The 26717-nt window shown below is 41.2% G+C and overlaps 1 long non-coding RNA gene across 1 annotated transcript; it reads left to right on the forward strand.

The window, feature by feature from the left end:
- Positions 1-1073: 1073 nt before the first annotated feature.
- LOC143118691 (uncharacterized) lies at positions 1074-26250 on the forward strand. The gene is made up of 3 exons (XR_012986202.1): positions 1074-1176; positions 15758-15920; positions 26025-26250. It is a non-coding gene; the product is annotated as an uncharacterized LOC143118691 (long non-coding RNA).
- Positions 26251-26717: the final 467 nt, after the last annotated feature.

Below are 26717 nucleotides of genomic sequence, written 5' to 3' on the forward strand. Positions count from 1 at the left end.
ACCAAACAGCATATTCTTGTTTAAGTGGGCTACTTAAAGAGATAAGACAAGTAAGAAATAGCCTAAGATTCAATTACATTAAAGGACATATTGTCGGAAAATGTATGGAATTAACACCTTAGGAAGTTAATACCTTACATTGGAATGCTATCGTTCATGTAGGCCTATTGTCTGACTCAAGCTTATTGAGCTGAAATGCATGGAGAGAAATGCTACATCATAAGAAAGAAGTCTTTACCATGAGGCAAAAGAGTGAGAGGGAGAGTGCTTAGCAGTTTCCAAATACTCAAAAGGCAGCTGAAGACTCCTCAGCAACTTCTTACAACTTCAATATAAAATAACTTTTCTTTTCTTCCTTATCTGACAGTTAAAATGAACCGTGTTTCCCTACAGTACATGCCATTTTTATTTCCCTTTAGATGAGTGTGTCGGCCAACATGACTATATGCCCATTGCACTGAGTCCATTACACCAGCAGGGGGCAGGGCAGCGGAGGGAGCAGAAGGAGCTGCTGACCAATATTGCCACTTATCAGGAACAATTGGCTTTTGGTCCCCTACAACTATAACGGTGCTTCAAGTCAAGTCAAGTATTACAGTGCACAGTCAGTGTTTGTTGCATGTATTGGGCTTCATATCCTTCCTGACGCTTTGGGCAACGCACTTCCTGTAGTAATACACAAATTCAACACTGTGTTACTTGCATGTCTTTAATGTACTGACACTAGAATCTCTAGAAGCTTATACTACATGTGAGACACATACCTCAGTATGACGATAAGACTGAAGATGCAGATTCCCAAGAGGATGAGAGTGCCACTTATAAAGTAATGCCTATCATGAAGACCAGAGATTTCACTTGGAGTCTCAAGTGCTATAAAAGGAGAGATAGCTTAGACATTACAGAGACTTATGTACAGACTAAGAATATTTTGACCAAAACATATGATAGGACAATTAAATAATGAAATGGCACAAGACAAATAAGAATGAAATGGTTACTCTCTCTCTCTCTCTCAAAAAGGACAAAATCCGTTAGAGGGAGCCTCCATCCACCGTAGCCTAAGTCAGAGTGGTGACCGTGACACCAAATTAGTTTTGTCAGAGCCCGTTTCAAATATTTCTGGTTTCGCTTTCTGTTTCAAGGACTAGCGGACGCTAGGCCTAGCGCCATCTGGTAAGTTTTACAGTTGATTTATATTCGGGTGTGTGAAAGAATCAGAAACTCTAATTGTCTGTTGTTCTTTTAAATAGACTTGGCTAAATGTGTTTCTGTGACTGTCAATCACAAACTGCAAGGCACTTAGAAGTATCCAATCTGGTAAAGTATGCCTAGGCTATAGGCCTAGCTAAGCTAGCCTACGGTTAGGCTATTGTCTAATTTATTAACACAGTCCTAGTCCTACCTATAGGCTACTTCACGCCAAGTAGGCTAGTAGTTGATTTAGCCTACTGCTCAAAAACTCTAACCGCACCAAATAAAACACATAACCTAACGATGAGGTGATTCAGTTTTTTTTTTGTTCCCTCATTTTCGTGTTGATGACGTAGGCGTAATGACTGAGGACTCACCAGTCAGTGGAGTAGGAGTCAGAAAGGTAGTTGAGCCTTCAGTGAGTTCAGTCGTTTTTACGCCTGTGGACAGAAGACAGAGAGAATAACAGCGAGTAGCCTATAAATGCTGGACAAATGTCAGTGCTTAGGTAAAAGGAACTTTGTTACTGCCATAACCCACTGCTCTAACACACACACACACACACACACACAGACAGACACAGACAGAGATATAAAACTATGTTTTACTTACAGACACAAGTTTCATTGTGAAAGATCTACCACAAAACAAACAAACAAACAAAAAACAATGAAGATGATGAATAATTAGATTCATTAGAAGGCATACAGAATAATTAGAAGGCAAATGTCACTGGGTGTGTTGAATTTAGTAGAGTTCCAGATTCATATAGAGCCCTCACTCTTCCCTAAAGAATCAGAAAACAATTTGAGAAACAGACCCCAAAATTAGGCTTTTCTATCTGGCATGTTAGTGTATCTGGAGTATATCAGAATGTTTTTTTTTTAATTGAACAATTAAGTCTTACATTAGTAAAGACTTAGACATAAAACATTAGTATTATGTGTAGCCTGTTGCTAAGAACTGGTATGGAAAGATGTATGGGAACTAACCCTAGGAAAGATGTCTCCTCAGTAAATAAACTAGGCTAAACATTAAAACACAAATAGTTCAGACCCAACAGATATTTACATCAATGACGATCTGCCCCTCACAGAGGGGGTTCTGTAGTATGGCAGAGATATGGGGGCGAATGGCGAAGTTGCAGGACCCATCGGGCTGGACTCTCCCCTCACACACAGAGGCCAGACAAAGGACAGGAAGTCCACAGATGGCCACCACCAACACTGTGAAGGCTGTGAGACACACAAACAGTGTTGATAAGTTCAAAAGTGTTCATATTGGCAAACATGAAGTATTGTGAAAGTTCTGTAATGTAATCATCAGCATAAGCATTAGTATATATACTCTTTTGATCCCATGTGGGAAATTTGGTCTCTGCATTTATCCCAATCTGTGAATTAGTGAAACACACAGCACACAGTGAACACACAGTGAGTTGAAGCACACACTAACCCGGCGCAGTGAGCTGCCTGCAACAACAGCGGCGCTCGGGGAGCAGTGAGGGGTTAGGTGCCTTGCTCAAGGGCACTTCAGCCGTGCCTACTGGTCGGGGTTCGTACCGGCAACCCTCCGGTTACAAGTCCAAAGTGTTCATAATTCTGAGAAATTGGGCACGCTGCGCGGCGGTCATAATAAGGAGAGTGGTGTCTGACATTGTCTCTGATAACTGACATTTCATGACATCATCAGTTTTAGATTAATTGATTAACCTCTTAGCACTAAATGGGTATCTAGGCCTCGTATATTGAAAAGTGATGAAAATGGGAATTCGCGTTGCGTCTGCTGCGACCACTATAATCAATTGATGCTTGTCATCACAGAATGATATTATTGTCTATGTCTAGCGAAGAGAATAAAACCTGTGATTGATTGCATGTTAGTATAGTCTTATCAGTGATTATCTTCGGTTGTGTTTTTGGAACCAGATATGTTAATCTGTCAGATTTTAAAGTCTGAATACCATGCTAGTCTTTGGAGTGGTTGACAGGAGCACTCCAATTGGTTAAAATAGTGTCTAGTGTGTCTTAACTCATGTGTTTTAAAATAATCAAGTACTTTTTTAAATCAATGTTTTGATGTTGCCTCCAGCACTCTTAAACACAGTGCTGGTTGGCTCACTGTAGACTGTAGGGTGTTGATCAAATCAGTTTTGGAATTCCCCCACTCAAGTCATAATCTTAAGCCAATCAGTGAATGCTGTGGGCATCAGCCCACATGTCATGTGTTAAACGACTTGACACATTATAACCTCTGGTAGAACTAGGCAGGCCACACATACTCTTCTATTTGCATTCCATAACAAAAGCATGTTTTTATGACCCAGTGACATGCAGCACACAAACCACACCCTTTCCCCTTGTGTCCCTGCTCATTCATACTTTTACTTTATTGTTCTGGTTAACTTTCACTACATTTGAATATGAAACCAAGACAAAATATTGCACAAAACTAGGCCCTTAAATGAGTAAAAAACAAACAATCTACACCAGCTGCTGTATGGCTTGGATGCATTGTTTGTGGCCCCTAACCTTTCAGCAAAGAGGAGTGAGTAGGCCTTGGTTGATGTCAGATATAGTAACCAACAAATCAAGACCACAGACTGCTGTCTCACATATCTAATGAATGCTAAATCTTTTTATACATGCAAGTTTCCTGTGACTGAAAACAAACTAGTTGTGTAATGTGCAGCAAAGATAGAAATAATGTTCTACATGTTGAATGTTGAAACATGTACAGAATAGCAATAACTGTTGGCAGTGTACAGTATGTAGCCTACTCCAAAAGTTAGACTGTGGAACAAAGTACACAAACTTATTTTGCCTACCTGTGTGTTGCTTGTAGATTGCTACCATCTTCAATACCTCTTGATGTGTTTATTTATCTTGGGAAAAAAACTTCAGCAAGATATCAGCAAGGGACACCTGCTTCACTGTTGCTTTGAAGCATAAATGAGCAGTTCAGGAAGTGAGCTGAGGGGGGGGGGGGTTACAGTTGTGCACAGGATTCTAGGAAGTGCTTTGTCTTGATGTTCAGAGAAATTAGTCCTCTGATTTTTGGGGGAATACTATTATTTAAAAAACAAGTGTGTGCCCTGGAACTACATTCACAGTTGCAAGGTCAGCCCCTTTTTGCATCACTATTGTTTCCCATCCATTTAGGTTGACATCACTCTTGATGTTGGGAAAGCTCACAATAAAAAATAATCGATAACTCACCTCAAATGAAGTAACACATAAGTAACAAGCCAGTCTTGAAAATGTAAGGAGTAGAAAGTACATGTACTAATGTGAAAATGTAGGGGAGTAAAGTAAATGATTGTTAGAAAAATAAACCCAGTAAAGTACAGATACCTGAAAATGCTAAGTATAGTATATAAGTATATATACTTTTTTGATCCCGTGAGGGAAATTTGGTCTCTGCATTTAACCCAATCGGTGAATTAGTGAAACACAAACAGCACACAGTGAACACACAGTGAGGTGAAGCACACACTAATCCCGGCGCAGTGAGCTGCCTGCTACGACGGCGGCGCTCGGGGAGCAGTGAAGGGTTAGGTACCTTGCTCAAGGGCACTTCAGCCGCGGCCCACTTACAGTACTTAGGTAGTATTTAGTACTTTGTTACTTCCCACCTCTGAGAAGAACTGGTTTCAAATGTGTCTGTTGCACTCCAGGGAGAGGATGTGAAAGTGCCACATACCTTCTATCTATTGTTCTATATTAAAAATTTCTCTCATGCTATTTTCTTTACCATATTTGAAGTGGGTAAGAACAAAGGTTATTCCAGCTGTGTTGTTTGTGTTTGGAAGGAAGCCAACACTGCTAAGTTGCAGGCTAATTAACTCGTTAGTTTTAGACAAAAACCTCTTACTGCTCCTTTATTTTAGACCAGGCTACATGAACATGACAACATCTCTTTAGGGACCAGCAACTTTGTACACCATCATACTTGCACAGCAGTATTGCGCGGGTTTGGTCACAATCGGCCCGCGGTCGCCCGATATTTTAATCAACCAGACCGCAACTCGGACCGCGAATATTAATTAGGACAAAATTATACCCGACCCGCGATCCGACCCGCTTATTTACAAAATGTGTGCTTTTGGTTATAGCCTGCATGCAGTGTTACAGTAGGCCATTTCTGTAAAACAAACGAATTTATTTGCGAAACTTTATGCAGTAGAACTACACGCGGTAGGCATGCAGGACATAATGTTTGCGCAGGAGAGAGAATGAGAATAAGAGCGCAAGCACGCACGCAACCACCAAGGATTAGAACACTAGGATAAGATTTGAAGGCCATGTACATACATCTTTCTTTCGAAAACAGAAATGGTGAGGCAAGGTAGGCAAGACAGATACACTGCTGGTCAAAACGTTAGCGTAAGAACTGGTTTATAATGCTGAATGAAGCACAAAGCTTTACTAAAGCACGTCCACTGTTTAAAGTCACAAACACAACGAACTAAGGTAACTTTTATGCATGCGCGAACCTATACATACCGGTAGATATGGCTGTGTAGTCTGTGCCATAACATTTATTCCTGCAGGCTGCCCGTTTTGGCTGTCATACTTTTAAATGGCTTCACAAGAAGTAGGCCTAGACCATAACTTGTACTACTGTCATCTTCTTTAACAACTTTTCCCAATATTTCCCATAGCCTATATCGCTTTTCCTGAAGGGGTGTCTTTATTATTTTAACTCGCGTCTTGCTTGTTGCTACTGTTGACTTTACTGTATTGATCATTTACTGTATTGATGCTAGCCTTCTCGTGATATTTTAAGTAGGCTTATTTGTAGAAAATATATATTAAATTGATTTTAACTGACCCGCCCGCAAATGACCCGAATATCATTAAAATATTTTGTGTCATCCGCGGGCGACCGCTTAATTTCGGGCAGACCGCGCAACACTGTTGCACAGCCATACAGCATCAAAATCAGAATCAGAATTCCTTTATTTTCATTGCTCAGAATACAATGAAATTGGTTAGCAGTCCTAACAGTGCGTCCAGTTAATTCTTGCCTGTATTCCTCTTTTATCACTGTAGGCTCATCTCCACATGCTTTTTGCTTGTAGATGCTTTCTCACTACCCACACTTCTGACAGAAATTACGTTTTGTGCCAACATGTAGAAACACTAGGCCTACTACAGCCTTTAATTGGTGAATGGAGGTGCAAATTCCTTTCTTTGGTTATTGTCCGCGATTCACATTAACTGTAGACTATCACATATTGTAAACGTTTTTTCCAACTTGTGTTCCAACTTGTGTGCCGTCGCCACATTTGATCACGTTTTGCCTGCATGGATGCGCGATTGAGTGCGCATCTAGATTAGGGCTGGGCGATATGGCTGAAAACTGTATCACGATATAAGTATTTCATATCGGTCGATATCGATAATTATTGATTTTTTAAAAAATCTATTTCAGATAAGGACCAGAAGGGAAAAAAAGTTCAATTTAAACACTTTTATTTTAAACTTAACCTTCCTCTGATTTGAATCACCTCAGTTATCAATCAAAGCAAACAGGGGAAAGAAATAGCAACACAATCATGAAAAACACTGTCAAGTACTTTGAAAGGCATCACAGGAGTTGAGGACTTTGCAAATGTGCCTAACATCAGCATGTTTCAAACTAGTAGGCTACTGGCACTTTGCACGTCTTACCACATAAGCTACCTCACTTTATCAGTTGGCTTGAATGCTAAAGTATGGGTTGCGTCTTGGGTCCCAAGGCCAGACCAGTTAAGCACTGTTCTAAAGAGTAGGCTACAAAAAGAGCAGAATGGAGTACAAAAATAATGTGAATTGTACAGATACTCACATCTTAATTTGCAATGCACACATTATCTGTCTGGTCTGGTCTATGCAGCTGGTTCTGTGCCACAACAACTCCAGGGTAGATCAAAAGTAACAAACTAAACTAAAAGACACCTTGCACACCCACACACACAACCCACACAGACACACCCTGGATGTAGAAGAGACCAAGCCCAAAAATTAGTGTGAAGAAGGCCATCACATGTCACGAGTGTCTCATGGTTGCCATGCAGAGCTGCCAACTCTCACACATTGAGAGTGAGATTCATTCATTTGATTGGCTCCACGTGCTTTTACACCAATCAAATGTGTGAGGGTTTGGCAGCTCACTTCAGGCTATATAGTGGAGGAAGGAAATTCCCCTAAACTCCCCTAAGGAAACTTCCCCTAAGCAGGACAGCTTTTTAGCCATGTACAAATCCTTTGTACAAATCCTTTGTCTCTCTCTGTCCATCCCTGTCCTCTCTCTCTGTCCATTCAGCCTATTTGTCTGGGACAGAAAGCGCTTTCCTGAGGGCAACAGAGTAAACAGATGATGACCAGGAAGGGTCTTTCAGTGCCTTCCCTGGAGATGCCTTCCCTGAGATGCCTTCCCTGGACAGCCAGTGATCCACGGGAGGTGTTGATAACCCTCTGGAGGGCCCATATCAAAAGTTTTGACCTTCCGACCTGAACATAAACAGTCAGTGAGTCATCTTTGTCGCTTCCCCATTATTGCTGTAGCCTTGAAGCCTTCACAGCTTGTTTAAAGCCAACACTGTTTCCACATCTCCTATGGGGTCATATTTTGGCAATGGAAAATGTCTGGCATTAGACTGAAGAAATCACCATGTGTGGGGGCCGAGGTAGGCTATATTTCTGCATAGCTCTCCATTTAGTGTGTGCGCTTGTAAAACTAGTGTTGTAGCCACTTAGCCTACACAATCCTGGTGCAGTAGCTTAAAACAGAGCCTACAATTTATTTTAGGAGGAGAGGTGTAGGAATCGATGTAATTATCTTTTAGTATCTTTGGAACTGAAATATCAACAATCTTCAAGTTGCAACCTCTTCAATCAGCATCAAAATATCAGTAGGCCTATCACATGATTCACTATTTTGTACATAGGCCCAGAGGACTGTTAGGGGGCTGGCTATATATTATCATCAAGTAGGAGTATAGTAAATAATTTAGTCAACATTTTAACTCCATGTTGGTTTAAGTTATAAACAAAACATGTTATAAATGGAAAAAATCCATGGTTCTGCATCACTGTTGGCAAAATGATCATGATGGCCTATATATTTCAGCCATATTTGGTTTATTCTTGTGTAGGTCTATAGGCTACATCTACTTTGCTCTATTATAAATTAGTTTTCTTTAGGCCTTATAGGCTGTATTGTAAAATGCTATAATGTTTGAAATATATATATCTCAATGTATCAATACTTCCCATAAAAGTCATCAGATGTCATCATCAAATTTTCCTCACGGGATCAAAAGAGTATATATACTTATATACTTATACTAATACAAACTGACTATTCAAACTTTGACTACAGTATATTTTTTTAAATGACTCAGTTTATTTAGGATGTGGGCTAAGCTATATGAAATGCTTGAATGTGGTTGATGCACTGCAGAGGCACTCCTGCTCCCTGATCTTGGCTTCAAGCTCGTCCTGCTTTCAATCAAGAAGCAACCAGACATGACCGCACACGACACTGAAAAAAAAAAGAATGTGCAGGAGCTGGAAATTACGTCATTTTGACGTCACACTGTCACGAGAGAGGTCGGGAACGGCGGGTATACTGTATGAGGCTAGCGTGTCAAAAAGAAGGATATGGTCATGGTGTGTAGGGTCCGCTGTGATGCTTGCTGCTCTGTAGGCGAATTGGTGTGACTTGTTTTGTTTCCTGTGATGATTGGTGTGATGACAAGTCCAGGAAGTGCTAACCACTCTCCGTTTTTGTGAATGAGTAAACCTGTTGTGTAAGGAGTCAGCCCTCATGTGATCTTCAAAGAAAGATTTTCTCAATGAAGCGATAGGGGATGCAAAAGCAATTTGCAAAATATCAACAAAAGAAAAGAAGGAAGTAAAGAAGTCAGTCAAATAGAGAAGATAAAATAGACGTATTTAAAAAACCACTAAAATGGCGTCACACCCCATAGTTATTGTTCAAACTAAAAGTGGCATAGAGCTTTACATGCAGTAAAACCGATAGTTGTCGTACTCGGTGACCTTGAGAAACGGAGATCTATGTGAAAAATTGCCGGATGTCTCCTAATCTCATTTGCAATGCACACTATCTTTGTCTTACCTCCTCACCTGTCTGGTCTATGCAGCTGATTCTGTGCCACAACAACTCCATCATATATCTATAGTAAGAGACTGCATTCACCTCTCTTATGCGTTAGGCTTATCTTAGCTACCAAACCGCAGTAAATCTTGCCATTTGATATTGAAAACCAGTCTGAATGTACATTCAGGGGCTTTAAGGGGCTCTGTGTCTAAAAGAAAAAATTATATGTGGGACATGTAATGTGGAAGTTAGATACTAGGAGCCTATTTGTTTTTCTGACATGCTTCTACAGAATTTGAAGTAATCCCTAAACTGTGAACTCTTATCTCATCCATTGCTTTGTGGTTTGCGGTGGAAAGCACTATTACACTGGCTTGCGGTGGAAAGCACTGTTACACTGGCTTGCGTTGGAAAGCACTGTTACACTGGCTTGCGGTGGAAAGCACTGTTACACTGGCTTGCGGTGGAAAGCACTGTTACACTGGCTTGACAGAGCCTGGGCCTGCTGCCCACATGCCGATATTACTTCAACTCACATCTCTCTTCTCTCATATTTCCAAATTATCCTTATATACAGTATATCATAATTTTAATGATATTTATGTCAGATTAACCAGTTTTATCAACCAAATAATGTGTGTCCATTATGCTCTACTCATCGTGCTGTCTCTGGTCTTGGATGTTGAAAAGCACATTGAGTTGCCTTGAAATCTGCTATACAAATAAAGCTGCCTTGCCTTACCATTGAGGAGAAATGCATGTACCTTGTTGTTTATGCGTATAGACGAGTGAGAGTCAGCACAGGGGAACATTTAAGTGCTCTTGCATGACGTTCTTAGACTGTTTTGTTTTTCAATTTAGTAAGAGGAAGTGCAAAAAAACACTCAAAAGTTCTCTCATAACAATAGTCGCCCCTTAAACAAATACCATCAAGAAAACATAATGTTTAAAAAATATTAGGCAACTATGTGTTTATGCCATCCAAACATGTCACACATGTTATTGATCCAAAATGGTCACACAGTGTACACTTATGGTTTTGCATTCTTGGCAGTGCAGTAGCCGATTTCAAGGGTCAAAAAGGGTGTTCCCCGTGTCCGTTCCGGGTTCAGTGCCAGGGAGTAGCAGCGTTGCATCATACCGGAAACAGACCTGGGGCAGCTGGGAAATAGTAATGACCAGAGAAATTATCTTTGTAATGACTTTTGGTACTGTGAGGAGTTGTCCCTGTGATTGTGGCCTTAATCCCCTACTATACCCGACCCATAGGCATTTGGTTCAGTTCATTTGTAAATTTGATTTGTCTTCTAAATGAGTCATCACCACACATACTATATTAGTTGTTTTTTAGACTGCAAGAAAAGTGCCTGTATGACTCTACGAGTCACTCACATGATTCAAGTGGTTTCTGGACACCGTTTGTATCTGTCAAATTGAAAGCTGCTTTGGTGTTGCCATTCTGTTGATCTTCAGGGCCTTTGTCAATAGCCTTAGACCTCAAGGTTACCGTTAATCTACACCTGTCTGTTTGGGAGGTACCCCAAGGCTGATGTTTCATATTTTAAATGAAGTCTCAGTTGATTCGTATTTATCTCACACATTTTGGTAATTGTTTACAGACAAATACTGTATGTTATACCTCAGTCTCAGCAGTACACCTGGGCTTCACTTCACAAGTCCACAAGCAAGTACACACATTGTTATTACTCATAATAATTTATTATTAGAAAATAACAGGAAAACAGCTATACAAAAGTCAAAGAATCCCATTCCTCGGCAACAGAAATAAATAATGCACGGTGATGAATTCCATAAAATACACCTAATTCCTTATGGAGTCCTATCCAGCAGTACTTATATAGTATTTATATACTTTTCTCTTACTCTCATATGCTTTGAATTGTTGAAGTGGCAAGACCCTAATTTACTTCATTTTTAAATCCCTTCAATTGTATAAATGTGTCATAAATAAAATATAAATACCATTTGATATCTGAAATAAATTAAAAAAAAAACATTGGAACAATTGGAACAATGTTTTGGATTTGGAACAGTTAGGAAAGATATTAGAGCAGGGCCATTCAATTGGCAGCCTGCGGGCCATGCCTGGCCCACGATGTAATTTGTACTGGCCCCTTAAAAACATGTCATCTGTAGCAAGTACAACTTAAATGTTATTCTAATGCTGCAACTGTAACTCTGTAACTTAAATGTTCAAAACTAAAATGTTATTGTATTGCTGTGAGTCGCTGTGGATAAACGCGTCTGCTAAATGAATGAATGTAAATGTCGTTGCATGAGCTTCCCTTTAAAGCAGGAAGGCAGGAGGTAAACATGTAATTCCAGCAGTAAATGTAGCGGTAGCCTGTGGGTGCAGATGTGCAGTGATTCCCTAACACCTGCAACATGCTACCCACAGACATTAGCACCATATGGGGTTTAGTATCCCACTAACTAGCACCCCCGTACAATGTTACAGGTTGTACGTCCAGTGTAGGCCACACAATGCAGGTTACATAAGCACCATCGTTTGACTCATGGGTTGGGGACGATGAACAGTCCTTTAGACGTTGACATCATCACTAGTGCTCATTTTACATCCATAACAATTGCTGGTGGCAGTACAGGGCTACAGTTCCAAATTCAGGGTGGAGGAATTCCCGAGGACCCCCATGAGGAATAATGACCTATATTAACTGGGGCTACCCGAACCATTTTTACATTTCTTTCCCCATAGTGCTTCTGTGCTGCAATGTACCTATATTAACTGGGGCTACCCGAACCATTTTAACATTTATTTCCCCATAGTGCTTCTGTGCTGCAATGTAATTATATTTACACTGAACTGATTTGTGTGGTCAAAAACTTGCTGGTCTCCTTTTTGATCTATTTCGTATTCAAGATGAAGCATCTTTGGTCTTTGGCTCATTTAGGATGAAGGTCTGCGCCTCTATGAGGTGGTCATTGGACCCTTTGGTGGAGGAGCCTGGGCTATCATCCTGAGCATGGAGAGCATCTTCTGGCTTCCTGTAATTACAAAACCAGTGTGAAATAGAGTGGGATTAGTTCATTGAGCAAAAACAATTTCACAGCATTGATAACCGTAACAAAAAAGAAAGCACTCAAACCTCCCCTTGTAGATGCCCAATCCAAGAGCGATGAGGCCTAAAGCCGAAATGCCAATGACAGCCACAGTAATGTACATTCCAACATGATGTCTACCAGGAGAGGGAGTGTTGTCCTTCAGAGTGTCGTGGTCTGGACAAAAAGATGTCAAAAAGGTGCTAACTACAGAGGTTTTGAGTTGGGTTACATCTGCTATTTAGTGTATACAGTAACACAAATCTCTTGTTATTGTTGGTTTTGAGATGGGTTACACATGTTATTTAGTGTATACAGTAACACAAATCTCTTGTTGTTGTTGGTTTTCTCTGGTGTGCTACAAGGCTACAATGTCCAGACGTTTAAAAGGCTGTTTTATCCTATAGATTATCCCATAGCATTTGTTTGATGTAATATTTGGACAGGACTCACTTGTCAGGAGAGAGTTGGTAGGACGAGCAGTAGAGTTAAGACCTAGAGCAAGAGTTAACAACACACACTGAGTTAACAACACACACACACTGAGTTAACAACACACACTGAGTTAACAACACACACTGAGTTAACAACACACACACACTGAGTTAACAACACACACTGAGTTAACAACACACACACACTGAGTTAACAACACACACTGAGTTAACAACACACACTGAAGGTTAAATGGTATCAACCTTCTCTCAGTTTAATGTACAGTAATGCTTTTATTTGGATCTTAACACAAGGGAAGAATTACAGATCCAAACATTAAAGGTACAGTCAGCGATTTCAAGCCCATAACATGTTTTTGTCACATTCAGCAATCATCTCCTCACGACCTGCTAGCTGCCCATTCCGTCAGTACGCTGTACAGGAGGAAGCTTCTCCAACACACATATTGCACACTGCCCTCTCCCCACATACACAGCACACTATCCCATCTCCCCTGTCATCCCCCCAACACACACACCAAGACCCCTGGCAGTTGGGTTAGCCCCTTAAGCCTATAATAAACAAATGCAACTTACTGTGCAATCGCTGATTAAGTATGTTACAGGTTTAGACATCAAACACACAATACTTGGTGTTATTCATCCTTTCTACACAAGTGGTTATGGCAGAAATGGAGCAACGTTGCTAGTGCACACACACACACACACACACACACACACACACACACACACACACACAGGTGTATGCAGACACATCATGTTTGTGATTTTTGTGTTCAAGAGCTCTTTGCTCTTTCAAACTATATAATGGCACAAAAAGAACAGACAAGGAAAGCCATAATGATTTACTTACAAGAGCAATGTATTTTAAGGGTGACCTAGAAAAAAATAAAGATGAAAATCACATCAGTTGTGTTACTTAAGAAGTCATAGCTGTTAGTTTAGTTAACTAAATATCTGGTACTTTACCGCTGTCTCTGGACACTCCATGTCTAGCACAACTGATGCAGGGCAGGTGGCCAGGGTGAAGTTGGAAAGTGTAGCATCCAGGACTGGCAGCTGCACGTTGACTGGTGCTTTACCACCCTCGTAAATAGCCCGGTTAATGCCCTTTGGGAAAACAGAAACAGACAAGAGCACTTCAGGTACAGAGTATCTGAATGTTGCATCTCAGCAGTCTACTCTAAACAGGCCAGACAAATAATCAGAAATGGTATTTGTTTCATTTGTAATTCTACAGAATAGAGGCATACCATTACAGGAAAATCAGATGTTTCATGCATGTGCAGAACAAATCAATTACCTCAGTGATCAGCAGAAGTTCACAATGGGACTCCAAGATGGGTTTAGTGAAGGTAGTGGGTAGATTGAACAGGAAGCTGTCTGCCAGCTGCTTGCCCTCACATGTGGAATGTTGAACAGGATGCGTGTGGCCCATCACCACAGAAAACATAAACACTAAAACAGACAGAGAGCATTTTTAACAAATATAAATTTTTGGAGGGACAGAGGTCGATACACATTTTTGACCAAGCAATATCTCTCTCTCTTTCTCTCTTTCTCTGACGATCTTGTAGACTAAGCTAGAAAACACATTAAAACAGTTAGCAACATGCATGCTTATTAGGCTACCTAGACTAGTGTAGTCTGATATTATCGTCTGCCTAGCGAAGAGAAGCTAACAGTAGCCTACCTGTGAATGCATAGTTGTAGAGTGAAGCGATCATCTTGTTTTGTTTGGTACTAGATGTGGAGTCATCTATCAGATTTCAAGGTGTGAATGCCTCGGTAGTACTTCGAGATGGTGACAGGAAAGCCCCAGTTGGTTAAAAACAATGTCCAGTACGTCTATCTATTAAGGTTCATTATTGTGCATTTATAATCCATGGGTCGTTAAAATTGATGTGTGATTACTGCCGATACGGCGGGATGCTCAACTGACCGTCTGACCAAAGCCCTCTGCAAGAGCCCGCTGTCAGACTTCAGAACGCAGAGCTACTCCGGAAGCAGCGTGTGTTTGTTTTACTGTGGTGTCAGCTTCATAGAACAACCTGGCATGTCAAAGGAGAAAAATAAGAAAGAAAGTAGCCTAGCTGTACCAAAGTACCGTAGCATCAACGTATTGTCTACGCCTAGAGAGAAGCAAATTGTACCCTACCCATGGCTGTGTTGCAGAGTCTTCTCATCATCATGTGTCTTGGTAGGTGTCTTCTTGTCGTTCTTGACTTTCAAAGACTTCTGTTCACTTTGTACCTAATGAAGTCTCTTATAGACTTGGTGGTGGTGGTGGTGGTGGTGGTGATGGGGGGGGGGGGTATAGCATCAGTAGGGGTAACGCCACAAAATTAAGCCACTCAGTGAGCGTAGCGGGTATCACCTCACGTAATGTGGGTCTGGCTCGTCAGGCTACACTGCAGCTGCTTTGCTGGGGAACCACAGTGTCATGCAGCGGGTGGCTCCTGTTACTGAGGATAGATTTCATAATGCTCCTCATTCTTTCATCCACCAGATCTCCTGTCCCTCCCTCTCTCTCTCGCTCTCTCTCTCTTTCTCCATCCCTCAAACATGACCACCTGATACAAGCAGTGCAACTTATCATGACCACCTGATACAAGCAGTGCAACTTATTTGCGTCACCTTATCACCACATCACATTATGTTGTAGCCTTGTGTGTTGTTTCAATAACTGGTAATGAAAAGTTTCTACACACCTTTTGTTTTATACAGTATACTAGACATCTTAAACAGAGCTGTCATGAAGCAGGTGGTTATTACATGCAGTGTGTCTGATACAGTAGTGTTAATTGTTGCTGTTAACTTGAGTTAACTTGAGTTGAGTTTATGGATTTCCATGAGGTAGAAGCTGTTTTTCAGCCTACATTGTATTTGACTGTATTTGTATAACTGTATTTCCTGAGGGCAACAGAGTAAACAGATGATGACCAGGGTGGGAAGGGTCTTTCAGTGCCTTCCCTGGACATGCCTTCCCTGGACAGCCAGTGACCCTCGGGGAGGTGTTGATAACCCTCTGGAGGGCCCATATCAAAAGTTTTGACCTTCCGACCTGAACATAAACAGTCAGTGAGTCATCTTTGTCGCTTCCCCATTATTGCTGTAGCCTTGAAGCCTTCACAGCTTGTTTAAAGCCAACACTGTTTCCACATCTCCTGTCATATTTTGGCAATGGAATATGTCTGGCATTAGACTGAACGTAACAGAAGGTCCACACACTTGCTCTCTGTTTTTTTTTTAATTTCAGTTCAATCCCCAACACACATGACGTTTCGAGCCCTTAGGCTCTTCATCAAACTAGATACAGACAATATAAGTATAAGTATATATACTCTTTTGATCCCACCCGTGAGGGAAATTTGGTCTCTGCATTTATCCCCAATTTTATTATTAATATTGCGTTTTTGCCACTCAACGCATGGGAACAAAAAGGCACTCAACGTCTTAATGCTTCGCAAAGGATTCAGAAATGTATATATCTCATAATCTCATTTATTCTGCACTGTTAAAACGTGCAGTAGTTTTTTGTAGGCAAAAAATGCTCGAAATTAGAAGTGAAATAGTTTTAAGTACTTCCCTTTTATTTGGCATTTAACTGTATGACTCGTTTTGTTTCCTGTGATGATTGCTCTGATAATAAGTTCAGGAAGTGCTAACCACTACTCTTGTTTTTGTGAATGAGTAAACCTGTTGTGTAAGGAAGTCGGAGGTGAGTCAGCCCTCATGTGTTCTTCAAAGAAAGCTAGTGCACACACACACACACTAAACCACTAACAATGGCGAATGGCCCTGGCTTGATGCGCTAAACCACTAACAATGGCGAATGGCCCTGGCTTGATGCGCTAAACCACTAAACATGGCGAATGGCCCTGGCAGGCTACAAAAAGAGCAGTATGGAGAACAGACAAAGATAATGTGCATTGTACAAGTACTCACACATCACATCTGCAATGCAAATCCCATCTGCAAGGCACATTATCTTTGTCTTACCTCCTCAGCTGTCTGGTCTATGCAGCTGGTTCTGTGCCACAACAACTCCAGAGTATATCTAAAGTAAGAGACTAAACTAAAAGACACCTTGCACACCCACACACACAACCCACACAGACACACCCTGGATGTAGAAGAGATCAAGCCCAAAAATGAGTGTGAAGAAGGCCATCACATGTTATGAGTGTTTCATGGTTGCCATGGTTTACACTTCACTTCAGGCTATATTTAGTAGTGGAGGAAGGAAGCTCCCCTATTCCCACAGCCCTGCGTACCAACAGACACATGCCCAGGGCAGAAGAGCCCAAGACCAACAGACACATGCCCAGGGCAGAAGAGCCCAAGACCAACATACACATGCCCAGGGCACTGAAGAGCCCAAGCCCAAGAATGAATGTTATAAGCACTGCAAGCTGGGGTAACCCCCCACCCCCCTCCTTGTGTTTTTGCCAACATACAAACACATGCTATGTTAGATTGCAAGAGAGGAAAAACTAATGTAGGTAAAGCTCCACCAGCTATGAGCTGGGTAAATTCAAAGATCTGTCAGTAGTATTGTTGTGGAGGACACTGAAGAGATCTTGCTGAAGACTTATCAGAGAGGACGTACCACCTATGCAGTGCATATGATTTCAGAACTCCTTCAGAAAAAGACAGTCATGTTGGTACATGAGGTGGGTCAGCACTCGTGATCTTCAAAGAAAGTTTTTTTTCTCAACAAAAGAAGCGAGACTAAGAGACACCTTGCACACCAACACACACAACACAGACACCCTGGATGTAGAAGAGACCTGATAAATCACGTCATATGTGACAGAACAGAATGGGGCAGGACAGCTTTTTAGCCTTGTGCAAATGTGCAAATCCTCTGTAGTAAAGGAATGGACAGGGACAGAGTCCGGGGTATCAGAGACAGATCCTAAGAGGTTGGCACTGTGAATGTGAAGTGGCATTTAGCACTGTGGCCAAAACTAATGCAAACTTTTGTGTCAATAGACATGGTAGACTAGAATAAACATGGTAGGAAAAAATATTAGTCATGCTTAATAGTGATTGTGAAGTACACCTCAATTTAGGCCACACTTAGTGAAGCTCACACACACAACCTAGCACAACAGACACACCCTACTGTACGTGCAGAAGAGACCAAGTCCAAGAATGAACTTGGATGAATATTAATAATATATAATGAATATTAATGTAATCTGGGGTAAAGTCCATACTCCTGGCAAGGCTGTCACATGCTATGTGTGTTTCATGGTTGCCATGGTTTACCTCTCACAACATACAAACACGTGCACTGTTAGATTGTCGTAGTGAATCTTGCCAGACTGGATTTCAGAGATCTTTGCGGTGGAAAGCACTGTTACACTGGCTTGACAGAGCCTGGGCCTGCTGCCCACATGCCAATATTACTTCAACTGACATTCAACTGATTCTCTTCTCCTATTTCCGAATTACTCTTATATACAGTATATCCTAATTGTAATGATACTTATGTCAGATTAACCTGCCGTATCATCCAATCCATATCAACTAAATAATAAAACTACTACATAGGACTTTTCCCCATGTGTTGGGTTGTTTTTATGCTGTAGTGTTTGACTCTTTTGACAGTTGTTTAACTGACTAATGTGCTGAGATCTGGCTGTGACTGTAGTGGCAATCATGACATGAGAAGTGTGTGGGTGGAAAAGATTACAGCATTAATGGCATTTCACATGACATGACAATGACATGTTGAAAAGAACACTGAGTTGCCTTAAGTGTGAAATCTGATACAAGTAAAGTTGCCTTACCCATTGAGGAGAAATGCATGTACCTTGTTGTTTATGCGTATAGTGAGAGTGAGCAGGGGAAAGTGGGAGTGCTCTTGCATGACGTGACTGTTTTGTTTTTCAATGAAGTAAGAGGAAGTGCAAAAAATATTTGCCTCTTAAACAAATACACACATACCATCAAGAAAACTGTCTCAAACCATTATGCAGGCAACTACGTATGTGTTAATGCCATTGAAACAAGTCACAAATGTTATTGATCCAAAATGGTTAGTGTATACTTGTGGTTTTGAAATAGCTGCAATAGCCGATTTCAAGTGTCAAAAAGGATGTTTCCTGTTTCCATTGTTCTGTAATTTACTACTACTGAGGCAATACATATCACATGAATATCTGTTTGACCCCAATATGAACTAGCAGTCATTGAATCATCTCACGAAATGATTTACTGAGGAAATGCCACCTACCCCATATTATAGCCTATGATTCAGCACACTGTTTGTGTTATTGTCAGTATTTCAAGCCAAATCTTTCAAGCCAGATTTGCCTTTGTTGGCATATTCTCACAATGGAAAACATGCTGAGACTGCAATGATGGGTTATAGAGGGTGGTGTTCAGTGGATGAAGGCAATGGCATATTATATATTAAGCTTCAGATAGTTTGGAGTGTTGTAGGGTCAATATCCCTGACCTACTGTATGAGGCAAACTAAGCAGATAGGAGTGTTGTAGGGTCAATATCCCTGACCTATGAGGCAAACTAAGCAGTGTGATATCTGCAGGCCACTCAAGCGACAGTAAACAAGCGATGTTAGTAAAGCTCATGTGAACAATGTAAACAAGCGATGTTAGTAAAGCTCATGTGAACAATGTAAACAAGCGATGTTAGTAAAGCTCATGTGAACAATGTAAACAAGCGATGTTAGTAAAGCTCATGTGAACAATGTAAACAAGCGATGTTAGTAAAGCTCATGTAAACAATGTAAACAAGCGATGTTAGTAAAGCTCATGTAAACAATGTAAACAAGCGATGTTAGTAAAGCTCATGTGAACAATGTAAACAAGCGATGTTAGTAAAGCTCATGTAAACAATGTAAACAAGCGATCCTAGTAAAGCTCATGTGAACAATGTAAACAAGCGATCCTAGTAAAGCTCATGTGAAATCTTTGTCAGGTTGGCAGAATGTGTCATTTTGTCCTCTGTTTTCTTGCTTTTCAACGTAAACAAGTGTTTACCAAGGCACTGGGCTCAGTAAAAATGTAAATCGTGTCTCAGAGGCTATTAGAAACTGAAGAGGTGCGACATTGTATGAGTTGATTATGTGAACTTTGCATAATTTTGAGTGTTTTGTTGTCAAAAGGTGAATTGTCAAATTAAAAATGTGAGGATGTTATGCATCCAAAGACCAAAGTTGAAAAGCAGAGTCTGTGGTGGCTGGCTTGATATTGTGATTATGGAATACTGGGTAAAGGTAGAGGAACCCTGCAGGTCAAAATGCTTTGTAGTCCAAATTGAGTTCTGGATTAGTGCAGACAGCAGTGACAGACACGGGAAGTTGAGAATACAACCATGACTGTGAGATCTGAGTGGAAGAAAATCCAGGCAGGCTGTTCAACAGTGCATCGGCAATACAAAAGATTTTGAATATTAGTGTCATTCATGTTCAGCTCTGTGGCCAACAAGGAATGCAAGTTTCTTTGTCAATAGACATGGTAAGAAAAACATTAGTCAGGCTTACAACAGTGATTGCAAGGTACACTTCACTTTAGGCCATACTGTATGTGGTAGTGGATGAAGGAAGCTCACCTTGCATGCCCGCACAGACAACCCAGCACAACAGCAGACACACTCTAGATGCAGAGAAGACTGAAAATCTGGGGTCAATTCCATACTACTGGCTGTGTGTTGATGTGTTGCCATGGTTTACATGTACCTCTCACAACAAACACGTGCACTGATGTCATCCTGTGAGGGGTTTTGGACTTTGGTAGTGTACGTGACAAAACTGTTGTGAAACGCTTTCCTGTTAGCTCAGTTGCTCTCTGGTCGGTGGTGCCTTATTTGGTATGTGGACTCTCTCCATCTGAACAGAGAGTATGCGGGATGGTGTGGGTCCTTGAGGACAGCCTCTAGTTTGTTCCTGCAGTGTTGTGTGAACAAGATGTCTATGGAGGGGAGTTGTGTCAGAGACTTTCTAATGAGGAGACACAACACTCAAAGAATTTACCAAAACGTTTGGGGTTAGTTCGTGACGCAAACATGGCAGTCGTCTACACATATTCTGCCCCTTCCGCTGCCAAAAGTTGACATGTGATACATTGCGCCAATCATGTGGTAGGCTGGGAAACATGATAATATTACGCACATATCATCAAGGAAACATGATATCACAGAACTTGACACAACATACAGATTTGTATATAAGCTGTAAAAAATTACATCTGTCAACACCTAAGGCCAATGCCCACTGTCATCTGTCAACACTTAAGGCCCATGCCCAATGTCAACACTTAAGGCCCATGCCCACTGCCGGTGTCAGACGTGTGTTAAGTTACAGCAAAGTTTAGAACTCCATCACGTGTAACGGCGCAAAGCCAGCTGGTGGTGTCTGATACACATCGACAGCAAGGTTTAGAAAATTGGCCGTTGGCCTTAACATTACTTTATGTAGGCAACAATGTCTTAATGCCATCCAAACACATGTCGCACATTTGAAATAATAAATGACTAGCTAAATTCCAACCAGACACGATTCTGACTTCTGGCCATGATGAGGCCGCTGTCAATCCAAGAGTGTGACGTATACTTCTGTGTGGTTGGCCTCAGCAGGTTCCACATTCTTGGCAGTGCAGTAGCGACTTCAAGTCTCTCCGCACCCGAACCCGCAGGTTCAGAGAAAGCTTCTTTCCTGCGGCTGTCACCCTACTGAACTCTAGCTCTGCATCCCGGAGACACCAAAACCAACTAAGCCCCCATAGTCATATGTCGTTGTCTTTGTACAACGACATATGTAATCTGCACAATGACAATAAAGTTGAATCTAAATCTAAAATCTAAATCCAAGTCGGGGAATTCCCTGTCAGGCCAGGGGCCAAATAGTAATGACTTTGCCTGGGGCAGAAGCGTCTCTGGGTTGGTAGAGTGAGGAGGTGTTGTCCCTGTGATTGTGGCCTACAGCTTGTCTTCTTGTTTGCACCACCCCAAATATGTTTCACTTCACTTCTTGCAATTCATTGTCCTAGGAGTTAGACGATGTAATGTGGTCATTAAAGCAAGTCGATTTCTACAGCCTGGAATCCTTCAGTATGGCTGTCCATGTGGGCGTTCATACCTCCATGTGGTTATACATTTCAAAAAGTAACATTGAGTCATGTAAGAAAAATATTCTTGAAAATGTCCAGTGACGTTTCATAAGAATTTATTCTCTCAAGCTGCCTGTCGGAGATGGAGTGCAGGAAAATACCCACTGATCCGATTGAGTGACAAGCCCCAGATTGCCAATTTTATTACCTTAAAGTAGTTTGTAGGATGCAATAACATAATCTGACAATAACATAATCGTTTCTGTCTGAGGTGCCACTGTGTGTGGTTGTAGAATCCTATTCCGGATCTGCTTATCTTGCCACAAGTGTGGCAAGTGAAGACAGAGTCAGAATATTGAGGACACACACACGCACACACACACACTCTCTCTCTCACACACACACTCACACACACACACACCTTATCTCTTCTCTTACATTTCATCTGTGGGTAGAGAACAGACACATGGGGAGATTGAAGCTTTTCGGCTTCACATGGGGACATTGTTTTTGAGACACTAATACAGATTTTGAAAAAACACCCACACAGTGAACTTCCATCATAGAAGCCATGTTGTTTTGTGGTTTGTGGTGTTAAGCTACCCTGGAAATCTAGAGTTCTCGCGAGAGCACAATTTGAATTGTGCCCGCAAGATACTCTGGCCACGAGCAATGATCCAAATTTCTTCTACCTCTCGAGCGAGAGGGACCAATCAAATCGGTGTAGGCGGGACAAAGGCGAGCTGCACTGATGACGACGGTGCTGCGACGTCCGGAATCATCTAGAAAACATTGATAGCTACCGATGAACACCAGTTGTTTGAAAAGGCTTTGGCCGCTACAATAAAGGATTTAGATTTGGCTTTTCAACTAAAAGAGGAGCAGAAAATTGCCCTCAAATCGTTCCTTTGCAAGAACTGGATACGTCACACCGTGAATTGTTGTGATTGGTCGTAGCGTTATCCGACTGCGTGCAGTGAGAGTTTCAAATGCATGCTTGGTGCCGCCCCTCGAATTGGGCCATTTTCATTACTCATGGCCAGACCCTAAATCTGAAAGATTCCAGGGTCTGGTTTACCAGGCTAGTGTTAAGCACTGTTACGTCACATACGATCACATACTGTATCAATCCTTACTGAACTGTAATATTGAAATAAAATACATAACTAAATGACAATGACACTAAAGGCTACACTTGTTGTTGTCATGTTGTATATGTATTAGTTGTACCACAAACCAAATCAAGTAGATGACCATCCACAACAACCTAACCTGTGCATAGGGCCTAAAACATTTTCTGTGCTGGAGTCAGAAAGAGACACACAAACTTAACTGTGTTGTCATTGTGAAAATAAATTTTTACATCTAGTAGTTCAATTGCTACAGTTTTCATATCCATATTTCATTCAGCTCCAAATTGGCAAGTTAAGTAGAAAGTAGTCACTTTTGCCCCAGTAGTCCTATTTCAATAATCATTTTATCCTTAATGGTACTCCTGACAATACTCTGAAAATGTCTTAAACACTCATTTTGCTCATCAGTTGTGCAATGTCATACACATCCCATATAGCCACAATAAACAGTAATGAAGAGAAAAATAAACATTATGAACAAGAAAGTAGCATTTACCCATAATCCCTAAATGCTGTAGTTAGGACTATAACTTTAACTATACATTTTAAGTTAAACTAACTTAAGAAAACACATATTGGTCAAAACCTTTTTTACAGAGTGCACATAACATCACATTCTATTTTGTATCAACTATCACTAGCTTAACACAGATTTCTACTGTAAGTTGTTTGAGCAAAAGAATAGAAGTTAAGATAACACCAAAGGCAAGGCATTTTTTACAGTGGACCGCATCCTGTGCTGTTTGAAGATGCACATGATCTGTGTTGCACAATACCATTACATCACTTTATCACACCACACCACTAGCCAATCAGGTTGTTGATATTTTAGCTAAACAGTCACACGTAAAGGACTAAGAGGAGAGTTTAGTTACATTTGTCTTCATGTTTTGGACTGCACCTTTTGTGTTGTCCTACTTTGTTTATACTCTTCCCATGCAGAGTATGAACTCACTGCACTGGAAAAATAATTACCCATATCACAATGATACATTACAAACATGTATTAATTATTTATAAATGTACAAAATATAAATATAATAAATATAAACAAATAAATATGAATAAGAGAAGCCTTCACAGTTACGGCTCACCGAAGAAATTACAAGACTTTATAAAAGAAGAGGCATGGCACTTAAAAACTCCTCCAGTATACTGTAGCCTATTTTGCTGTATGCCTGTTATGTAAGGAATAATGGACACACGGCATTCGGGTATCAGAAGATAATGCATGTTTGAGGTGGTAATGTGGCCACAACGCACAAGCAGATATGATTTAGTGGTGTTTTAACCTCTTCTGTAGTGGTCAGTGTGATTATCACCATAACAGTGCTCAGCTACTCTTATAGCTTCCGGACACCCTCCCTCGCCACTTCAGTCTAAACCCACAACTTTCCTCTCATAAATCATGTAGGCCAGACTAGCCTGCAGAGATCTGCAGCTGTGGCTGTTTTTTGAAAACCGTCATGTCAAAGAGTGCTGTGAATCTTAGTTACTTAGTTAGTTAGTTAGTTTATTTGTCCTTACATAGGAAATTTGTTTTCACATACCTTACAAGCCTCACAGACATGAAATACATAGGTACACACAGTTACGGTTCTTCACCCACCACCCTGTTACCACATACTCCACCCACATAGATGTTAACAGCACATATACAGCACATATATCACAACAGCACACATACAGCACATATCCATCACATTACACAGATACAAACAGGAAAACCATCACCAGTTGGCATTACAGAGGAATGAGGGCGGCACAGTGATCCATCACCGCTGTGTGTTGTTCAGTGCTGCTATTGCAGAGGGCACAAAGCTTTTCCCAAAGCGTACTCGCTTCCACCCCATAGCCCTGTATCTGCGTCTTGATGGAAGCAGAATGAAGAAGGGATTGAGGGGGTGGGTGGGGTCATGAGCGATGGTCTGTGCTCTGTTCTTGGTGAATTTACTGTTGAGATCTGATAGATTAGGGGTGGGGAGGCCTATTGCTTTGGCTGCGGTATGAGTGATGCGTGTGAGTCTGTTTCTGTTGGCAGCAGTTAGCATGTTGAAAAAGCAGGGAAGGCAGTAGAGGAGGATGGGCTGGACTATGCTTTTGTACAGAAGGAGCAGGTGACAGGGGGCAACAGAAAGTGATCTGAGCTTACGGATGGCAGAGTCTCTGTTGACTGCGTTTTTGTATGTCAGTGGTGTGTTGCTCAAAGCTGAGTTTATTGTCCAGGGTGAGTCCAAGGTATTGAAACAGTGCACTATTTCTACGGTGTCGTTGTTGATGCAGGTGGGGTTGTGGATTGTGTCTACATGAGAATGGTGTCTTAAGGGGGAGTGCTAGTCTTGAAGCTGGAGATTGAAGGTTTTTGGCTCCAGATGGGGACATTGTTTTTGTAACAATACAGAGGCTAATACAACGTTTGAAGAAACACCTACACAGTGAGCTTTCATCATATGTTTTGTTTTGTGCTCTGTGGTGTTAAGCACATTGGGATATCTGTTTTGTGCTCTGTGGTGTTAAGCACATTGGGATATCTGTCAGAGTTAATGAGTGAGAGTGTAGTATAAGTATAAGTATATATACTCTTTTGATCCCGTGAGGGAAATGTGGTCCCAATCCGTGAATTAGTGAAACACACTCAGCACACAGTGAGGTGAAGCACACACTAATCCCGGCGCAGTGAGCTGCCTGCAACAACAGCGGCGCTCGGGGAGCAGTGAGGGGTTAGGTGCCTTGCTCAAGGGCACTTTAGCCGTTCCTACTGGTCGGGGTCCGAACCGGCAACCCTCCGGTTACAAGTCCGAAGCGCTAACCAGTAGGCCACGGCTAAGAGGAGAGCCTTCCCTCATGATGTCACATGTACTCACTGTGTGTTCACTGCTCCTGTGTGTGTGTGTGTGTGGGTGTGTGTGTGTGTGTTGTCCTGACAATGACAGCGAATAACTCATCATGTTTTCTCCCTCTCTTAACAGTGACTCTCGTGGTGGGCACGCAGTGGCAGATTTATCACCACCTCCCTGAAGATACAGGCGCACATCGCTGGCCAACAGTCAGTTCCATTTCTGTACTGATTCATGCAGTATTACCATGTGCTCCACGTCCTCTAAGCTTCACCCGCCCCCACGCACTTCTCTTTGGACTTTCTGTCTTGTAGTACTTGTCACTGTTATTAACTTGAATAAAAGCTGAGGAATAGTACACGTTTTCAATGGCTTCTCATTAACCCATCGATGTTAAGAGGAAATCTCTTAAATGTTTATAATTATGATAATAACAATCATAATGTTTATGTAGGCCAACTCAATACCACAATATCACAATCTCACTTAGTGTGCAATAAGATCCAATAATGTTCAGTGGAAGCTGAATTACACACACAAGCACATTTTCCTGAGGTCAATTTGTAGGCTAATACTTTGAATAAACAGCTTTTAGAACATATTTACTTTAAATAAACAGCTCTTAGAACATATTTGTGATAAATAATGGCATGGTGACTTAATGATCTCACTTCAACACTTAATGATCTCACTTTACTTACAGTACCTGACCTCTACATGCATCTATGTATCTTCACAGCCATAAACACTTGTTTGTTTGTTCTTTCCTCTACATGCATCTATGCATTTTCACAGCCATAAACACTTGTTTGTTTGTTCTTTCCT

The sequence above is a fragment of the Alosa pseudoharengus genome, unplaced genomic scaffold (assembly GCF_046254945.1).
Source record: "Alosa pseudoharengus isolate Yale_2024_CS ecotype anadromous, Long Island Sound unplaced genomic scaffold, YU_APseudo_1.1 YU_APseudo_1.1_scf_12, whole genome shotgun sequence".
NCBI lineage: Eukaryota > Metazoa > Chordata > Actinopteri > Clupeiformes > Clupeidae > Alosa > Alosa pseudoharengus.